At 43.7% G+C, this 18,402-nt stretch overlaps 1 protein-coding gene and 1 long non-coding RNA gene across 2 annotated transcripts in view; one reads left to right on the forward strand and one right to left on the reverse strand.

Annotated features, from left to right (window-relative positions):
• LOC108786409 overlaps positions 1 to 17,209 on the forward strand; it is a 21,125-nt gene extending 3,916 nt beyond the window's left edge. The window contains exons 2-3 of the long non-coding RNA XR_001941201.1: positions 10,530 to 10,537; positions 17,199 to 17,209. This is a non-coding gene — a long non-coding RNA (uncharacterized LOC108786409). The remainder of the gene's footprint in view (positions 1 to 10,529; positions 10,538 to 17,198) is intronic.
• Positions 1 to 18,402, reverse strand: part of SEPT9 (septin 9) — a 234,837-nt gene that overhangs the window by 160,988 nt on the left and 55,447 nt on the right. The gene's annotated exons all lie outside the window — the stretch shown is intronic.

Raw genomic sequence — 18,402 nt, forward strand, 5'->3', positions numbered from 1 at the left:
GCACACTGTTTTTTTTTTTTTTTTCACGTTTAACAACATAATTAACTCCATCCAAATAGATTCAAATTGATCGGAACTGAAAGAAACAGAAAATTTGGTTTGATCCAAAAATGAAACATTCGAAACAATCTGAATTTCGAATAACGAACCGAATCCGAAATCCCAGAAAAAACACAAATGTTTGGAGTCTCTACATGTCTGATTTACTTCTATAGTTCGCATAGGATTGGGGATGGAATCCGGCGTCACACTCTTGTAAGAAATGCATTTTAATAACAATGAGAAAGCAGACAATTATTGTACTTTATAATAAGAAACAAACGCTGGAACTAAGCTTCGAGTTTTGTCTTCACCACAATGAGCTAATACACATATTTTCATTACACTATCATTGATTTTTTTCCCTTCTGTATTTCCATGAGCTGTGCCATCTCTTTCTGCTTCCTCGGTGTTGGGAGGCGGGTGATTCAGCAGCTGACGGGTTACAGTGATGACGTCTCCATATCCTGGAATTGGACTGATAGGCAGCAGGAACTCCGAAAATATCAAGCAAGAGGAAAAGCCAGCTGTCAACAGGAAGCCAGCCACACACAGGGGGGTACCAGCCTGGACATATGTTCACATGACCTATCATTGTGGGCATTAGGAGGCCGCGTTCTCACATCTGCCCCTGACACATTATTCCATAAAAGTTGTATCTCCTGCATAATTAATGAGTTCATTCAGCAACGCAGTTCAGAAAACAATGGCCATTGTAAAGTAACGCAGAGCAACCAATCAGCAATCACCTCTTAGCTAAGCTGGCTCCAGATTGGTTTTTACGGTCAATGTACGGGAGCGAACTGGATTTTTTTTTTTTTGCACCAACAAAGTGGTTCCTGAGGTCCACTCCATGGACTCTTGTGTATGTTAAAGGAGTCCCCATTCACACATGTGCAATTTGTCTCAAGTCAGCCGTCACGTAACAATGCACGACAAGAGGTATCCCACTGCTTTCTATGGGGCCTGCTCACACCTATGTGTTGTGCTGCCTTGCAATTTGAAAAAAGGCGCAGGTGCTTCTTCTGGTGCTACATAGCTGCTTTTGTACTCCAGCCATAGACCAAACTTCAGCCCCCCAGCTGTGGTGAAACTACAAATCCCATCCTGCATCTGTGTCTTAAAGTTGTGCCTGTGGCTGTCAGAGTCTTGCAAAACCTAATAGGATTTGTAGTTTCACCACAGCTGGAGGGCTGTTTTTTTTTACCCCTGCCATAGACTTTAATGGGCGTGCAATAAAACCGCTAGGGGGAGTCTCCTCCTTCTAGCAACATCTTCTCTAGCCAGGCAGCATAGGAATATGGAGGGGGTAGGCCATGCTTGATGTGGAAAAATTAACTGCTTGCCGTCCGCCTGTTGTAAATAAATGGATGGACAGCAACCTCTTCCCGATGTATGTACATTCTTTTTTCCCCTACTTCTTAGCCCCCTATGTGATAGCAATAAAGTTAAGTGTAAAAAAAAAACTGAGACATAAAAAAAAAGTAAAAGACACCAAAAATGTTTTTAAGTCCCTCGCCCCTGCGTGCACACACATATAAACATGAATATGCGTTGTGCGAAAAAAATTATTACACCACACATGTTACATATGACCGCGAACGTCAGACTGTAAGCAAATATTCTCGGCCCATCAATCACTGATAACAATAAACTGATGAGCAGTAAAAGATTTTAAAGCGTCGCCTATGGCCAATTTTAGGTATGGTAGTTTTTTTGCGATTTCGCGGACGCATGCAATCTTAAATTTCGACATGTTTTGGTATCTACTTACACAACGTGACCCCGACTTTTATATTTTAGCAAAAATCTGGGTAATAATAAATGTTTTATAACATAACGTAGGGAAAACAGTTTTTTTTTTTCCAACATTTTCAGTCCTTTTTTCATTATATAGTAAAAAATAGAAAAAAACTGCAGTGGTGATTAAATACCAGCAAAAGAAAGCCCTATCTGCCCCCCCAAAATTGTATAAAAGTCATTTCAGTATAGCGTTGCATGACGGAATAAACGTCAGTCAAAGTACCGCAGCGCTGAATACTGAAAAATGGCCTGGACAGGAAGGGGGTTTAACAACCTGGTCATCAAATAGTTAATACAGCTGGTGATGACAAGGACATGGCTGTATGATCCCCGGCAACCACAATTACAAGGATCACTGCAAGCACCAGAAGGCCTGCAAGGTTTATGCTGATTGCGATGGTTCAAAAGTGCGTTGGTAGCTGTTGCCAAAAAAAAATGTCATAGCAGACAGACGTGACTCAAGAGTGCTCAGAAAGCACAACTACACAACACAGAACAATCAGGAAGCAGATACAAGGTAGACACCGCCTGATGAGGTCACAGCAAAGATTGCTTGTCATTGGCCAAAACAAAAAAATACATAAAAACGTATGAAGAATGCATTACAATGCGTCAAAAAGAGTATCAAGGCGCTAAAAACGCTCATAAGCTCACATTATGTAGATGCACAAATGTGAGCGGAGACTTAGAGTTTGTGCACATGGCTACAAAAAATACAGCATTCATCTGAACGCAGGAGTATGATTTTCTATGGCTCCATGCACACAGCTACGTAACAATAACCTTGCGCTGCATTCAGATCCGTAAAATCAAAACAGAAAAATCTGCACCGTATTTTACATGTTTGTACTGATGTTTACATGCATTCCGCATAAATGTACTCTATAAGAGCCGCCTTCATTCTAGCAATGAAAGACGCAGGTGGCTATTGCTGCTTAGCGCCCTGGGTTGCTAGGACACAGGCGGCTATTGCCTGCATCCTAGCAACCAATAGGCTGTATGCACTTGTATGCATGTAAACATTACAGAAGCCCCTATAGCAGGTTATACTTAAAGGGGAACTACACCCACCAATATATGTCTCCCAAAAAAGTTACTTTCAAGCATGCCATCTGTCCAGGATGTCAGTGTGCTTATTACAGCTCTCAGATGAACTTTCAAGCTCTCACATGGCTGGTGTCATAGCTGATCACATGTACAGCACCATGGCAACTACAATCCAAATAGAGGATAAAATGGCTGATTGGCAGCTATCACTGTTCGGCTTTTCCATCCAGCTTTTTCAACAAAGGTCGATAGAAGAATTGACTTTTAAGGAACCGGGTCGTACCAGCTTGCCACCCATGGATTGAGATTTGGCCACTTCACGGCAGTGACGTGCAGTGGAGTCCGTTCTCGATACGTCACATGCGTCAAGAAGCCAGAAGAGGGAGGGAGGACGGAGAAGGGAGGAGCCTCCCTGTTCCTCACTTACTCGTCACCAGTGAGGCATCAAGCTCAATGTCCTCACTGTTTGTTTTTTCATTTTTTTTATTGGACAGCTTGGACCAATGGCGCTTTGCCATTGGTCCAAACCATCCACAGAGCTCAAGCCTACAACAGCAAGTAGAGGCTGTTGCAGCTCTTGCCTAACTAAGCTAGGTTACACAAGAAGTGGGGAAGCCCTCTGCTGTGTAACTTAACTTAGCTGTCAAAAGCCGGATGCAGCGCCACCTCTAATTAACAGGCAGCGCTCTGTCCATGACAGGTCACACAGCGGGGAGGCTTTCCCTGCTGTGTAACCTGATAGAAGACAGTCTGAAAAGAGTAAAAAGCTGTCAGCTTCAGACTTGAAGCTGACAGCTTTTTCCTCCATAATACTAGGTGAGGCTCTGCCTCCCCTGCCTCCCCTGACTGCACGTCCCTGCTTCATGGGGGAATCATCCAAATTCACCCCGCTCCATAATTGTACACCCTGGCTAAGTTTATAATGAGTCATACCCACGGAAAGATAACCACGTCGTGGGGGGCACATTAGAAATACCTGACCTCAGCTTTTTCCATAGATCCTACCTATATTGGCCTATATTGGCTCCTGTATGTAACTGCAAAATAATGTCACATGTCTACATGAATGAGGTTTTTTTTTTGACTACATTACTTGATTTACTTCAATAATTGCTATTTCATACTGTTTTTTCTCTCTTGTTATTACTCAAAAACATTGGGCATGTTTATTTGAGGACCTGGATGTTTACCTTGGAACCTTAGCAGACACTGAGGTTCTGACTCATCATTTGATGGAGGGGAAAGGTTGATTGGTTGGCTTAGATCTTGTATTTATGGTGGCACCATTTTGCTACTATAGTCTCCGGGTGATCTAGTAAGCCAATCTTATGTATTTAGAACTTATAGAACAATTTAAAGGTGCAGTAATATTCATGCTAAGTTAAGAAAAGCCTCAATGGCGACTATTGTTCCCTCAAATTCATTAATGGGAAATTATTCTTACTACTACTTTTACTAACAATGACATTGATAATGGAAACTAAATCTGTCCACGCCGATGTAATAGCACTTAACAGAGGTTCTCACCAGGTCCTCTATAACCTGAAGTGGAACTGCAAACAATGTAATTGTCCTCCAGCGCCTAGACTCTTCCTTCTGCTGGCTTCATGGTCTGGCTTAGGCACAGGTCTAGCAAGAGAGTGGGCGTACCAACTCCCTTTACTAGCAAACTGGAATAGCCCGACCCTTGGCTGCACATGAAGAAAGAGGTATTTTAATATATAAAGGGTTATTTTATCTTTAAGACAATGTTTATTATGAACTGCCTGTCTCCTTGTTGAGATATTGAGGATTTTACCAGCTGCTGGCTAAGGTATTTCCGTCTCTCTTGATGTCTCAAGCAGACCAGCTGGAAAATTCATGCTGTTTCTTCACATTTTGGTAGCTATTAAGATGTATTTAGTAGCTGTGAGCTGGACACTGCCTTTGTAGGACACCTTTGGACTTGAGCTGTGGACGAAGTGAGTTAAAGAAGAAGTAAAGTAAGGGAATAACATTTAGATTGCTAAAGAACTGTGCATCAAACCATTCCAAAGGTCTTATTTTAGCATCTGAATGCTGCTGATCTGCAGCCTATTGCAGCCCCTTTCCCTTTACATGCATGTGCTCCACTGATGGCTGCGTGACATTTCTAAGACTGGTTTTCCATATGGTAACAACAATAGACTACGCCTGTGCAACAATCAGATAATTTTTGCCACTTTCTGAAACTGCATTGTGTCATGCTATGAGGCCAGATAGATAACAATAATGAGAAACATCTTCTCAAAGCCACATTCAGCGAGAGGTCAGAGCACGCTTCCAGAAAGTAGGGTTATTCATATATGGGATTTCAGCAATATTAAAACTGTGATGTGGGAATCTTCTATACTTAGAACTACAATACTTTTTATTTTTGCTTTCACCTTTCTAAAGAAAAATAGAATATATATACACTTGGTACAATGAAGCATCGGCATTGCTTTTGTGCAAACAAGTAGGGAAGTTGGGCTCTCTACCAAAACTGGCTGTATGGGCCTTCAACCTGCAAAAAAGGTCTAGTGCGTTCCACTACAAGAGGAAGGGTGTCTGCACATACTGTAGCACGTGACATATGGTCTCTGCCATGTGCATTAACGTACATGAGCATGCATGTGTGTGAGCATGTGTGGGTCAGATGCCAAATGGCCTATATAAGCTGAAGTTTGACATGGACAGATTCATGGTCTTTAGTACCTCTTGACCTGCGACTAGACCTGCAGCTTCCACCTTCCGGTGTATGATCCGTATTGCTCTCTGACCTGTTTCTGGATCTTGTTTGGCCTGTGTTTTTGACTTCTTCCTGTTTCCTGCAACCAGGCTGTTGCTGACCTCAGCTTTTATACTGACATTGTCTCTGCCCTCTGATTCAATACCTTGCTGGTCAGCTGTTATCACCCTTTGGCTCGTGCCCTGGATATGCGTCTGCCTCTTGCTCAGGTACTACTGTATTTGACTCCTACCCTGTGGACTACAGTCCTCCGACCCACACAACCAACAGCTGGTATTGCCTGCAACATTGGCCCACTTGCCAATCTGCTTCTGCACATTGCCTGTCACAACTTCTAGGGGTGTTGGACAAGAGGTGTTAGAGAAGCCCCCTCTTTAGCTTGATCTCTTCCAGGTACATGATACAACCATAGTTCCTTGTGTTTCACTGATGGTGGCAGGGGCAGGTTTATACTTACTGTCCCCCTACAACTGCCTTGTGCTTCTGCGGTTTCACCTACGTACCGCCTAACTTTCTGAAAAAGAGGGACACCTTTTAGCACACGGTAGGTAGGCAAAGAACACACCATGCCATGCCTCCTGTTAAGCCAGCCACAAGGAATTGATACATCAAAAAGGCTTGGTAAAACCAACAAGTACTTATCTTACCACTACCTTTCCTTTATACTCCATTCTGAATTAACAAATACAAACATTTAGAGGTTGGAGGGAAGGTCTAGTGTAGAATAACAATTTGGTACTTAACTAGTATTTTTTTATAGAGGTCTATAGACCAAACAGGGACATCTGATGAGAAAATTATGCTCCTATCCTAGTGGAATGGCTAGCCTTTGTATCACAAGAGCAGACATCATAACCACCAAAGGCCTGCCAAGGCAGAAACAGTTTTTCCATTTTGCGTCAGTACACCTAGAAGTAAGAACTGAAAATAGGTAATTAAAACCCAATCACAATGCCGTTTTTTTAGTTTTGGTTTTTAGTTCCGGCAGTTTTTTTTTTACATTTCTGCCTGTGACCCCCATTTGGGACCTGCCAGCACATGATGGTGCAGGAGTCACTGTAGAAAGAAAGCAAAGACAGCAATAAAAACATTGTCAAAAGTTCTAATTTTTTATCGCTCTACTAACAATGTGTTGATGTCCTTATCAGAGAGACATTCCATCACTTTCTGTCCTGTCAAGAATTGAGGGGAAATCTCCCTAATAGGGAACAGCCAACAAATCAAAATGTGCCAGAGGTTCTTACCCTCCCCTGCTCTATTCCCCCCAAAAATGGCTGCTGTTGAGCTTCAAAACTGAACTCTGGGATTTGTAAAAAAAAAAAAACCCTTGCAGTGCCCTCCTCCCCATTCCATTCCCCTCTCCTGGGGGACCAGTTGCACAACATGGTGGAAGCTTGCTAAAGTCAGGAATACGGTTGGCCATACACTGATCTTTTTTCCTCATTCAGCCCCGTGGGAGCCAGCATGCCTTGGCCCAAGTTTGACCAGTGTATGACCAGTTTTAGGTAAGTTTTACAGCCAATTCCTCTACCCCTAGACCTAATGAGCATTTAACCCTTGCAGTGCAGGGGGCCCCACTGCAAGGGGAATTCAACTCTCAAACTTTTTTTCCATAATGAATGCAGATAAAACAAATATACATCACCCAGGAAAGTATTTCTTTGCCCAAGCATTTATTATCATCATTTATCCAAACAGCTTGCCCCAACTCTCTCTGATCAGCTTCCCTGAACGTCTTGTCTAGTACATGATCACAAGAGACAAAGCAATCTCCAGCAGCTGACCATCTGCTAACTTGGAGAAGGGAGGAGCAGGGCAGTGGCTTGCCTTGCTTTATCTGAGTGTTTGTGGAGACACACACAGCTTATTAGCACCCACAAAGGTGGCTCCATAGGACCCTGCAAGGGAAAGGAGCCACCCTAAAGCAGGATATCAGGGTCAGTGCTCAGGGGACCAGCTGATTCTGCAGGAAACTACAACTTTTAAACATCAAGGAGCAGCATCCATTGTTGGTGATATAATCACCATTTGAAATAGCTTGAAAATGTTTTGAATGTTTATGTTCATGGGAATGTTTATCTGAAAGTGAGCAACATGATATGTGGGTGGCTTGTTCTTTCCCTGGCAAACCTACCCCCTTAGCCATTGTTCTCTACTAACTATGCTGAAAACCTGCCTGCAAATATATTCTCATCCTCTGGGGCCCCTATGCAAAACTACAGGCAGAATATCTGTACATACATCAGCCCCAAAGCAAATAGCTCAAATGCATGCTGGCATGGCAACTGCCATCACACATCAGAATTCTTAGTAATAAAATCCATTACAGTATAGTCCACGTTTTTAGAAGTACATAATGCATATTGTTTAATTAACGGCATACCTGTCATGATGAATGCCAGTGTGATTAAATACTGTTCTGACTTTCCATTTTCAGTAATTAGAATTAATACTGCAGCCAAAACGTGCTGCAATTTAGCAATAAGATGGAGAACAAAGATAAGCTTATTACCATACTGTGAAAATGAACCGCACTGACAGTTATATAGAATGCTCATACAATAGGCTAAAAATATTAAGATGTATTTTAAGTTAAATTACCTTTTATCTGAAATAATCTTTATGTATGAGAACTTATGAGAATGTATGTGAACAGCTTACTGATGTGTGCTAATGAGGTGTATGTAATAAGAACTGGCATTGCTGCAGAGTGATTGTGCTTTAATGTTCATTTGTCATAATCTCACAGTCAGATATACAGATAAAAAACAGAAACAATATCTACAAATTCTTACATGAATTACCCTCATGAAAATATGGGAGCCGAAAACATGTAGAACGTGACGTCTGAGAGCTTTTCTATGCAGAATACCACCATGTGACAAGGCTGCAAGATAATGGACCTCCAGGGGGGTGACACTGACAGAATGGGCTCACAGGAAGTGGTTGAATGATGCTGGGTGTCAGCAGCAGAGGAGAACGTGAAGTAGAGGAAGGGGAAAGAAAAGAAATCATGTAGGTTGGGCTCTAAACCTTTCACTGTTGGAGCCATTTTACATTTTCTGTACACATGTTAAAATGCACATTTTAGGCGTGAAGATTACTAACCCCCCAAAAAAAATCAGGGTTATTCACAAAAGGGTGCAAAGTTTGGGGAAAGCAGGAAAAGATAACAGTTTAGGACAACATAGCTGAACTGCAAAGTGATATGAATTGGAGAATTTTTCCATTTGCGTTGTCCTCGATTGTTCACTTCTCCTGCCTTCTCCAACCTCTTCACCCTTTTGTGAATAGCCCTGTATGTGTTTCTAAAAGCAGTAACTATAAAAAACAGTGACAGTAACAGTGAAAAAAGGACAGCTTTGAAAGCCTTACAGTAAGGATGCACCAAAACATATTGGCTGAAAATGGTACTTCGGGCAAAATGCCGAAAGTACAATTTTTTTGCCCGAAAATTTGGTGCATCCATAGTTTCTCTCCTCCCCGCTGGTAACTGCTCTGTGCCCCCTCTGACACAAAGCAGCATCCAGCATGTCTGCTGTGGCCGCAGCTGCAGTGGCTCTCTCCCTCTGCCGCCTGTTTGTCACCTCCACCCGGCCGGCCTGCAATCGGCGGCCGCTCGGTCCTCAAGGGGGTCCTCAGAAGGCCCCAACGGACTGCCCTCTACAGCACCTGATTACAGGGCCGCGTCTGCCTGATCCAGCCAGCCCGGATCGCATACCGAGGCGATCCGGGCTGGCTGGACCAGGTAGACGTGGCATGTTAGAGGGCCCCCTGCTGGGGCCTCCTGAGCACCTCCTTGACGAGCAGCGGCCGCACCGATCACAGAGCCGCGTCGGATGCGGAGGGCAGCCGGGTGCAGGTGGCAGCAGGGACCAAGGGGCTGTTTGCGATGGCATCAGAGAGGCCCGGCGGGCAATTGCCATCCTGCCCCCCGGCCCAGTCCGCCCCTGGATTCAGGTAAGGGGGGAGGTGGGGGTTGCAATTTGACCATGTTACATCCTACCAATGTGGTCCATGCTAGTGCCAGCAATAAGGATATAAAGGCAGCCAACTAAGAGGCGCCCAAGGGGATTGCAAAAAATCCACCTTTGCCTGTGTAGGCAGCAATACAAAAATCCTTGCACCAGCCCTGGTCCCAAGTGTCCCCAGGTTAACAACCAATAAAGTTTCTCCCTACAAGGTCCATAAACAGGGCTCCCTACAAGGTCCATAAACATGTATATATGTCCTTCTAAAAAAATCTGCTTTCAGTATCAACTGGTATTGCATTTTGAAGTGACCACAAGGCCGCTTTGCAGAAGCTTAAAGGAGAACTATGAGGTGAGTGCTTTTCACTCACCTCATAGTTCTAGCCGACCTGTGACAATGAGACTGTCACAGGTCGGCTCAGTAGATCGGGACGTTCGCTCACCTCTCGATCCTGTCACAGCTCTCTGCCGTGACAGGGGAGGGGCTGGATTCCCCCCTCCCCGCTCCGCCAGCGCTGACTGGCGGATCGGACGGGGGAGGGGGCGGGTACAGCTGGCTCTGCCTCTAGATAGGCAGAGCCAGCTGTCACTCATGCAGCTGGGCGGATCCGGCATAATTGTCGGGATCCGCTTCAGCTGCCGCGTCTCAGTATACCGCGAGCAGTAGCTCGCAGTATACTGTGGCGTCTCAGTATACTGAGCTTAGGGTGACAGGAGGACGCTAGTTTGTGTCCTCCCATTACCCTAAGGAGAACTATGGGGAAAAGCCTTAACCCCATAGTTCTCCTTTAATTGGTAAAATACTGAAAATTCAGATGGTTCAAAAGAAATTTTACCAATAAACTATTTTTAGTACTCTAAGATCAATCAAAACTGAATGTAAATTCTGGCATGCCTCAGAAAAAGAAATGTGTGAATAGATGAAGCTGTCTAGTTTGTTTTGATAAACCTCCTTGCCCTTTTCACATGCAGACAGTCTGAGGTTTCTAGAAACATGCAGTTACTTTACCTTAATTAAAGTGTTTTTCATTTCCGCTAATTGAAAACAGGACATTAAAGAGGATATCGTTCAAAATTATGTAAACTACATTTACTGTGTGGATGACCTCAGCCTTGGGGTGGAAAAAATGCAACACCCCCACCTACAGGAATTCCTAGAAATGACAGCCTAGATGTAAGCTTGTCTAGCCTGGAGGAAGATGGAATCGGAAATCTTTAGAAACACAAATGTGATTTAAATGAACATATCTGCACTACTTACTTTTACAAACATTGTCATTGTTTCATCAATATGTCAGCAGTGACTGGTTATTACAGGCGTCAGCTGATCTAACCTGATTGGAGATGATGGCGCAACATGTGGGCATTGCCTCCTATTGTTGTGCCATCAGGGATCAGTTTAAAAAGCGAAGGAGCAGATTGCAAAGAAAGACAACCGCCTGTTCAGTTGGGATAACAGTCAATAATAGGTCTGCAGAGTGCAAGTGTAGGGTGCAAACCTTTGCGCCATATCTCCTGATCTTTCGCTGAAGTCTCAGTCTAAGTGTTCCAAAAATGATCAGGACATCCCCAGATAATACGATTAGAAGTTCATCTATTTCATCCTTTTAAAAGCTGTACTTTAAAATAATGAGCGCTAATGTATTCAGTTTTGTGATGGTGCACAAAGATCATGCACTCCCTTAACACAGGGGACTGGATTAAACAAGAACAAATAAAATCTTAACCAGTGCAGTGGTGCTATCCCCGCAGTGCAAGGGTCAAGTGCTAAAATAGCAGAGATATGCTCACCCGAACCTACCCCTCCGCTACAGCGGTCTTGGGTCCTGTGAGTAATCGTGTCCTATACAGTGTACAGGACTTTGAGGGACATTCCACCGCTGGAGCAGAGGACCGGAGTTCTTCTTTAGGCCAGATGGGTGAGCTGATTGGTTTTTGGCAATCTTAGTGGTTCAAGTGAACTCTTGGTTTGACTTTTTACAAATGCTGATGAAATCACTTCCAATTGATGCTGCCTTCTTGATATTTAAAAGCTGGTCCATTGAGCACTGGCCCTGATATCTTGTTTTATGATGGCTTCTTTCCCTTTCAGAGTGGTCCAAGCCAACCTTGTGTGTGCTAGCAAGCTGTGTGTGTCTCCACAAACAGATTCAGCAAGGCAAGTCACTCTCCTGCTCCTAGAACCTCCTTCCTCCGTTAAGCTAGTAGATGGGCAGCTGCTGAAGACTGTGCTGTCCCTTGTGATCTTGTACTGAACAGGAAGTTCAGGAAATCTGATTGAGAGAGTTGGAGTCAACCGTTTGGAAACATGATGACTGCAAATGATCGGGCAAACATTTGAGAAAAAATCTTAGCTGGGTAATTTATATTTGCTTGATCTGGATTCATTAGTGTAAAACCGTTTAAGAGCTCAAAACTACTTGGTCCTACACGTTAATTAGCATGGATGGAAGAATCTTCCCTAATGCATATTGGATTCTGACAGCAGGTGCCTGCAATACCCGCAGAGCTGATTGGCTGCAGTCACTATTCGGCTGCCAATTTTCTACCCAGTTCCAGGTTGTGCTGACCGGGCCACCTATGGGTCAAAATTTGGCCACTTCATTAGGAAATGGACAAAATGTGATCTGTGTATGGCCAGCTTAAGTCTGGAGGTTTAGTAACTGTAGGCAATTCTAATTGAACATATAGAAATACAGAATAAGAGGCACCCTTTGCAAAATATCTGTAAGTCCAAAGATATAAACATACCTGGGACCTTGCTGCAGTTGGCGGCTAATCAGGATGATTACCAGATCTCCAGTTGCCTTCTCTGGCAGGCCTGCTGACTGCCAAAGAATGCCATTATCGTCATTGTCTGCAGTTAGAGCCATGCTGCTATAGAAGGAGAGATCTTAAGGGGGTGATTCTACTCTATCCAATGACAGCATGCAATGGGATGGCATCAAATTAATTTGAGTAAGTAGGAAGTAGGGATGATGAAAAACCAAGTGGTAGTGTGGTAAAAAAAATACACCTATAACATGCAAAATATTAGTGACCCTAAAAACAGGTACTTGTTTTGAAGAACCCCTAAATATGGATCAAATCATACTGTTGGGGCTGCATCATACACCTCTACATTGAGCATTTCTCTTTTGGTTAGGGATGTACGTCCAGGAACGTATATCTTTACCTGTATGCAAGTTTACTAAGCATTTACCAGCTACAGCTGCCATTGATCGTCATTGATTTGTACAGGCGGGCTATACACAACACCTATGACTACTGGGCGCAGATATCTGGCTATTTTCTATAGTACATGGACCCTTGCGCCTGTGTGAATGAGCCCTAACTGTTCATATAAAGAGAAACAAACCAAATATATTAGGCAGAAAGAACTGCAACGTTCCTCTAGGGATTAAATACTTAGACATGTACATGTTTCTAATGCACGGTAATCTGTAAGCATTTAATCCTATAAAGATCTGTATATACACATAATAATACATTCATTAAAAGAGCTACTAATACAAACTAGCCACAACTCCACATAAACAAAATTACTCAGCTAGGCCATCACAACAAACCAAAGGTTCAGGGTATTGAAGGATCTCGGCTTGGCCATCACAACACATCATAGGGTTCAAGGAAAAGGAGGAACTCAGCTAGGCCATCACAACACATCATAGGGTTTAAGGAAAGGGAGGAACTCAGCAAGCCCATTACAACACATCATAGAGTTCAAGGAAATGAAGGATCTCGGCTAGGCCATCACAAAAACATCATAGGGTTCTAGGAAAAGGAGGAACTCGGCTAGGCCATCACAACACATCATAGGGTTCTAGGAAAAGGAGGAACTCGGCTAGGCCATCACAACACATCATAGAGTTCTAGGAAAAGGAGGAACTCAGATAGGCCATCACCACATTTCATAGGGTTCAGGGAAAAGAAGGAACTTGGCTAGGCCATTACAACACATCATAGGGTTCTAGGAAAAGGAGGAACTCAGCCAGGCCATAGCAACACGTCATAGGGTTCAAGGAAAAGGAGGAACGAAGAGCCTAAACATGATGATGACACGGCTACATGCCAACACAAAACGGCACATGCGTACAGGTACAGATGCATGCTCTTGGAGGGAGACTGCCTGCATCCAATGGTGTGCATCTATAGCAGTACTGATGTGCCAGTTCGGATTGGCATAAAGTCGCATGCAGTAGCATTCTGTCATAGAGATGTATAGGCAGCTGAATGCAGCTACACACAGCACCAGGTCTCTGCACAGCTGTGCGTGCTGTACGACCTCATTGTACCACATATAGCCAGGCTTTGTTGTCAGCCCAGCTCCAGACAAAATGTTTTTGTTTAGTTTTGGATGGAGCGGGGAAGGATTACAACTTCTTTCAGGTTTTAAATGCTCTTTGTATTCCTGCTAAGGAGATTTATATTCTGTGATATTGTCTATGGTATCTGTTTCCATGGAGGGGATTTATTTTCTCTTCCTGTTCTTTCTGACACCTACCACCTAGACAGGAAGTCAGGGGATTCTCCCTCATGATGTCACAGACAGCAATTGTCATGTTACACATGCTTTGTGATATGCCTTTAAATTTAATTTGCTTTATCTGTCTCTGTTATTTGTCTCCACCCCTCCCCATAGTTCAGTTTTCCTATGTGTAGAGAGCACCACCCTTCTTCATTATGTTCTACTCTGCATCTCAACCACATGTCCTTTGCTATGTGGATCACATTATCAGGTATGCCAAGGAAGAGAGCACACCCCTGAAATGATGGCAGATATCAAAGAAGCTAAGGCTTCCCTTGCTATCTGCCATTTTTTTTTCTTAGTATTCTGACAGCTGCTGCTGTCAGAATACAAAAAAACCATAGGAATAAATAGCTAGGCTGCTATTGGCTATTTCAATTTGCAATAGCCAATAGCAAGCTGGCTATTGCACCAGCCCTCTGCTGCTGTCAGTCAGCAGCAGAGGACCTGAGAACTCCAGGTCCTCCTCTGCTGATTGACAGCAGCAGTGGGCAGGTGCAATAGCTAGTCTGCTATTGCAAATTGAAATAGCCAATAGCAATCCAGCTATTCATTCCTATGCCGGTTTTTTTTTCTCTGGCCGGCGGCCCCGATGTCAGAAAAAAAAAACAGAGCAGGGAAAGGTTTACTCTGCTAGATCGAGCAGAGTAAACCTTTCCGGGAGAAAATGTTTCTCTCCCGGATGTCCGGGAGCCGCTTTCTAATAGAGGGAGACTCTTGGAACATCCGGGAGAGTTGCGATGTCTGCATTATGATCTTTTAACCTATCCACTGTTGTAAAGATCTGCACAGTTTGTATTAAACTTCTTAACAATCCTCACTGTGTCATCTAGATTGAGTCACTGTCTGCCAACTCACTGAGATTGTCAGTTACTTCCATCTCACCACAACTGTAAATGACAGAGATCACACTTTGAATGCTTAGACTGGGGAGGCATGAAGGCAATAACCTTCTACACAGTGATACAAAGTTTTGTTTGTATTACTTTCTGTGTCAAATAGACAAAAAGGGGGGGGGTTCTGATTTCCTGTTCTGTTTAACCCACTTCCTGTTAAATAGACAGGGTCTAAGAAGACATTTTCCAAAGGGGAGCACAAACAGCAATGAAATATTGGCAGACGTTCTAACCATACTCTATCCATAAGTAATACAAATTTGATCTAGAGTTGGACAGAAAAAATGAACCTGTAATGCCACAAAGCTGGCATTGCTGGCTTGAGTTTTAGAAATGTAGGCTCTGGGGCTGTCATGTTAAAGAGGTACTGTCACTTTGCCTTTTAAGTGCTTCTAAGGTCCCCGTCTGCTCTGTTTTCACACACATCAACAGTGATCCAGCTCCACTCCCTCCTCTGCTGTAACCAGAATTGGGATTCAATGTGTAGCTTGTGTCGGGGGCTTCACGAAGTCACCCCTCCATCATGTGACAGTGCTTGGGCCCAATGCTATGCTGCTAGACCCGTGCACTATCTATAGGAGGAGAACTCTTGTTCACCTGTACCAGGATGTACTTTGCTTTCTATTCGGCAACAGTGGAGGCAGGAATGGTGTAGGATCGCTGGAAATGTGGGTAAAACAGGGGCATTGTAAATACAGGCAGATATTTTCAGCTGTATGCCCATACACCTGTGTTTGCGTGCATGAGATTGAGCCCTTAAATGTATCCAAAGGCAAAACGTATTATTTTTCAATTTTGGTTGGAGTAGGGAATGTTTAAAGAAGTTGCTGGTTGTTGTGTGTCAGCCTATTCATTTCAATGGGCTGCAGCACGTGTGCATTTTCAGCTGTGAGCTTGCTGCGTTTTTTTGATCATGTGTTTGACCATGCGTATTTTACCGGCCATGTTTGGGGTGCATTAACAAGTAATAGCAATGCAAGCACCATGCACGTTTTTGATGTGCTGCATAAACGTGCAAGCATGCATTAGGCATGCCTTCAGAAAACATCAAAGTGTGAACCGGGCCTTAGACAGCTGCCAACAGAACAAGTGTCCCCATAGGGATTTACCTTTTACCTCCACCAAATCTATTTTTCAATATGTTTGGCATAAACAAAAAAAAATTTTTGTGAATCCGTTGGAAAGTTTATTACCTGAAGATCCTTTTTTGACAACTGTGTCCCACTGGGGAGATTTGCTCTGGTTTTCTGTGTGGTTGACAAATCAGGAATCTCTCCTAGGGAAAGGAAATGCCCTCTTAGACAGATGTACTCATTGGAAGATTTCGTTGGAAGATTTCCCCTCTATAATCGACCTATGGCCTGTGTCTTTTACACCGTACTATAACTCATTTAGCCTAATCGGTCCTCTTCATCATATCTAGGGTTGCCACCTTTTCTTCAAGCGAAACCCGAACACTCAAGCGACGCGCGGACATTTTTTGGAGGGAATGAGTCGCAGCTTATTCATATGTAAATAGCGCCGCCCATTCATATGTAAATATCACAGTTCAGGCTATTTTTAGTGTGGGGGGGGGGGGGCAGTAGCCCCTATCTTAATTTTGGTTGCCCCTGTCTGCCTGACATCTTGTGTCCGGGTTTCTGCTGCCATGAAACCCGAACACAGCATTCAAAACCCGAACTGTCCGGGTGAATACTGTACAGGTGGCAACCCTAATCATATCACTGCAATATCTTATAAAAAAATATAGCAGACGAGATAATTAGTAGATAAGATAAATACTTTACTGCAGGATTAGACTTTCGGTAGAACTTTATCATAAATATCTGTAAATCGGACCAAAAGGAGGGACAACTGAGGAGGAAAGGGGGGCAGAGGGATTTGGTTTCAAATGAGGGGCAGTTGGAAGGTATGGTTCTAATCCAGGTCAAGTCAACTTCGGCCTACCAGCTGTGATGAAACTACAAATCCCATAAGGCATTGCAAGATTCTGACAGCCACAGGCATGATTCTTAGAGGTATAATGGCATTAGTAGTCTCACCATCGTTTGAGTAGTTCCTACCCCTACAATACAGGATTCCTGTGATTAGTCAGATAGTTCTTATCAGTGCTTCTTTCTGATTTAGTTTCACTTTTAAACTCTTTTTTTAATTTCGTCATAAAGTAGTATTAAAGTCTTTGTTTTTTTAAGCTGGATTAATCCAGGAGGTAGCCAAATTTCATCCTTCCAGCTGTGGTGAAACTACAAGTCCCATGAGGCATTGCAAAACTCTGACAGCCACAGCCATGACTCCCAGAGGCAGATGCATGCTGGCATTTGTAGTTTCACCGCAGCTGGAGTGTCTACTCCTGATCTAATCCTTCCCTATACTATCCAAAACTGGAGACAAAAAATGTTTGGCTTGACATACACTTGAAGCCTTGGTTGGAAACATATATAGTGTTTATATGTCAGCTATGCGCCACAAAAGAGTTTTGTAATTCCGCTTGTTGGATGATGCTACCTCTTCAAGACATAACTTTTACCCCCTCTGGGACTATAGAGTATTTTAGGACTTTTATTGCTCAGAAGGCTTTCCGCTGACGGTAATGAGCAGCTAAGAGGTCAGCGTTCCTGGCTCACCGCTGTGATTTCGGCTTTATAGACAGCCAGCCACAGCAAATAGAGCTTATGTGACTGAATTCACACCATGTACCCAAGCATATACACTCCTGAATACACATCTCCGCAGCCTGTACAGAACCCCAGGAGGGGACATGTATGTAATATCACCTAGACCCAGTGCATATACTGTGCAATCCATTTGAGCAGACCGCCCCCGGCAGGCTCCGCAGATACACATATACAGAGCCTGGCTCTTAGCAACCAGGGACGCACTTGCCGGCATCCCGCATAGCTCCTGGCAAGCAGTCACATCACTGGTTGCCAGGAGCTGGGCGGGACGCCGGCCAGAGCATCCTAGGCTGCTAAGAGTTGGGGCGAGAAGATGTGTATGACTCAGGTTATATTTATAGCAACATATCATTTCATTTTGTTATAGATTTTACAGAAACACTTGGCAGAAGGATTGCATACACATCACCATGACAATATATTCAGCTCCAAGGTATTATACCATTACGGGAAGACGAAAGAGTATCTTCTTCCATCGTCTCCTGCAGCCTGCTCTGGGGACAATAATATAAAGGGGACAACCAATGTAAGGGGGCACTCTAATGGGGACAACTCATTATTTGTCACCACCAGGGTGCCCCCTTACATTGGTTGTCCCCTTTAGAGTGCCCCTTTATATTATTTTCCCCAGAGCAGGCTGCAGGAAAGGATGGAAGAAGATACTTTTACATCCTCCTGTAATGCTGGGGGCGAC

The sequence above is a fragment of the Nanorana parkeri genome, unplaced genomic scaffold, assembly GCF_000935625.1.
Source record: "Nanorana parkeri isolate BGI_ZX_2015 unplaced genomic scaffold, ASM93562v1 scaffold209, whole genome shotgun sequence".
NCBI classification, from domain to species: Eukaryota; Metazoa; Chordata; class Amphibia; order Anura; family Dicroglossidae; genus Nanorana; species Nanorana parkeri.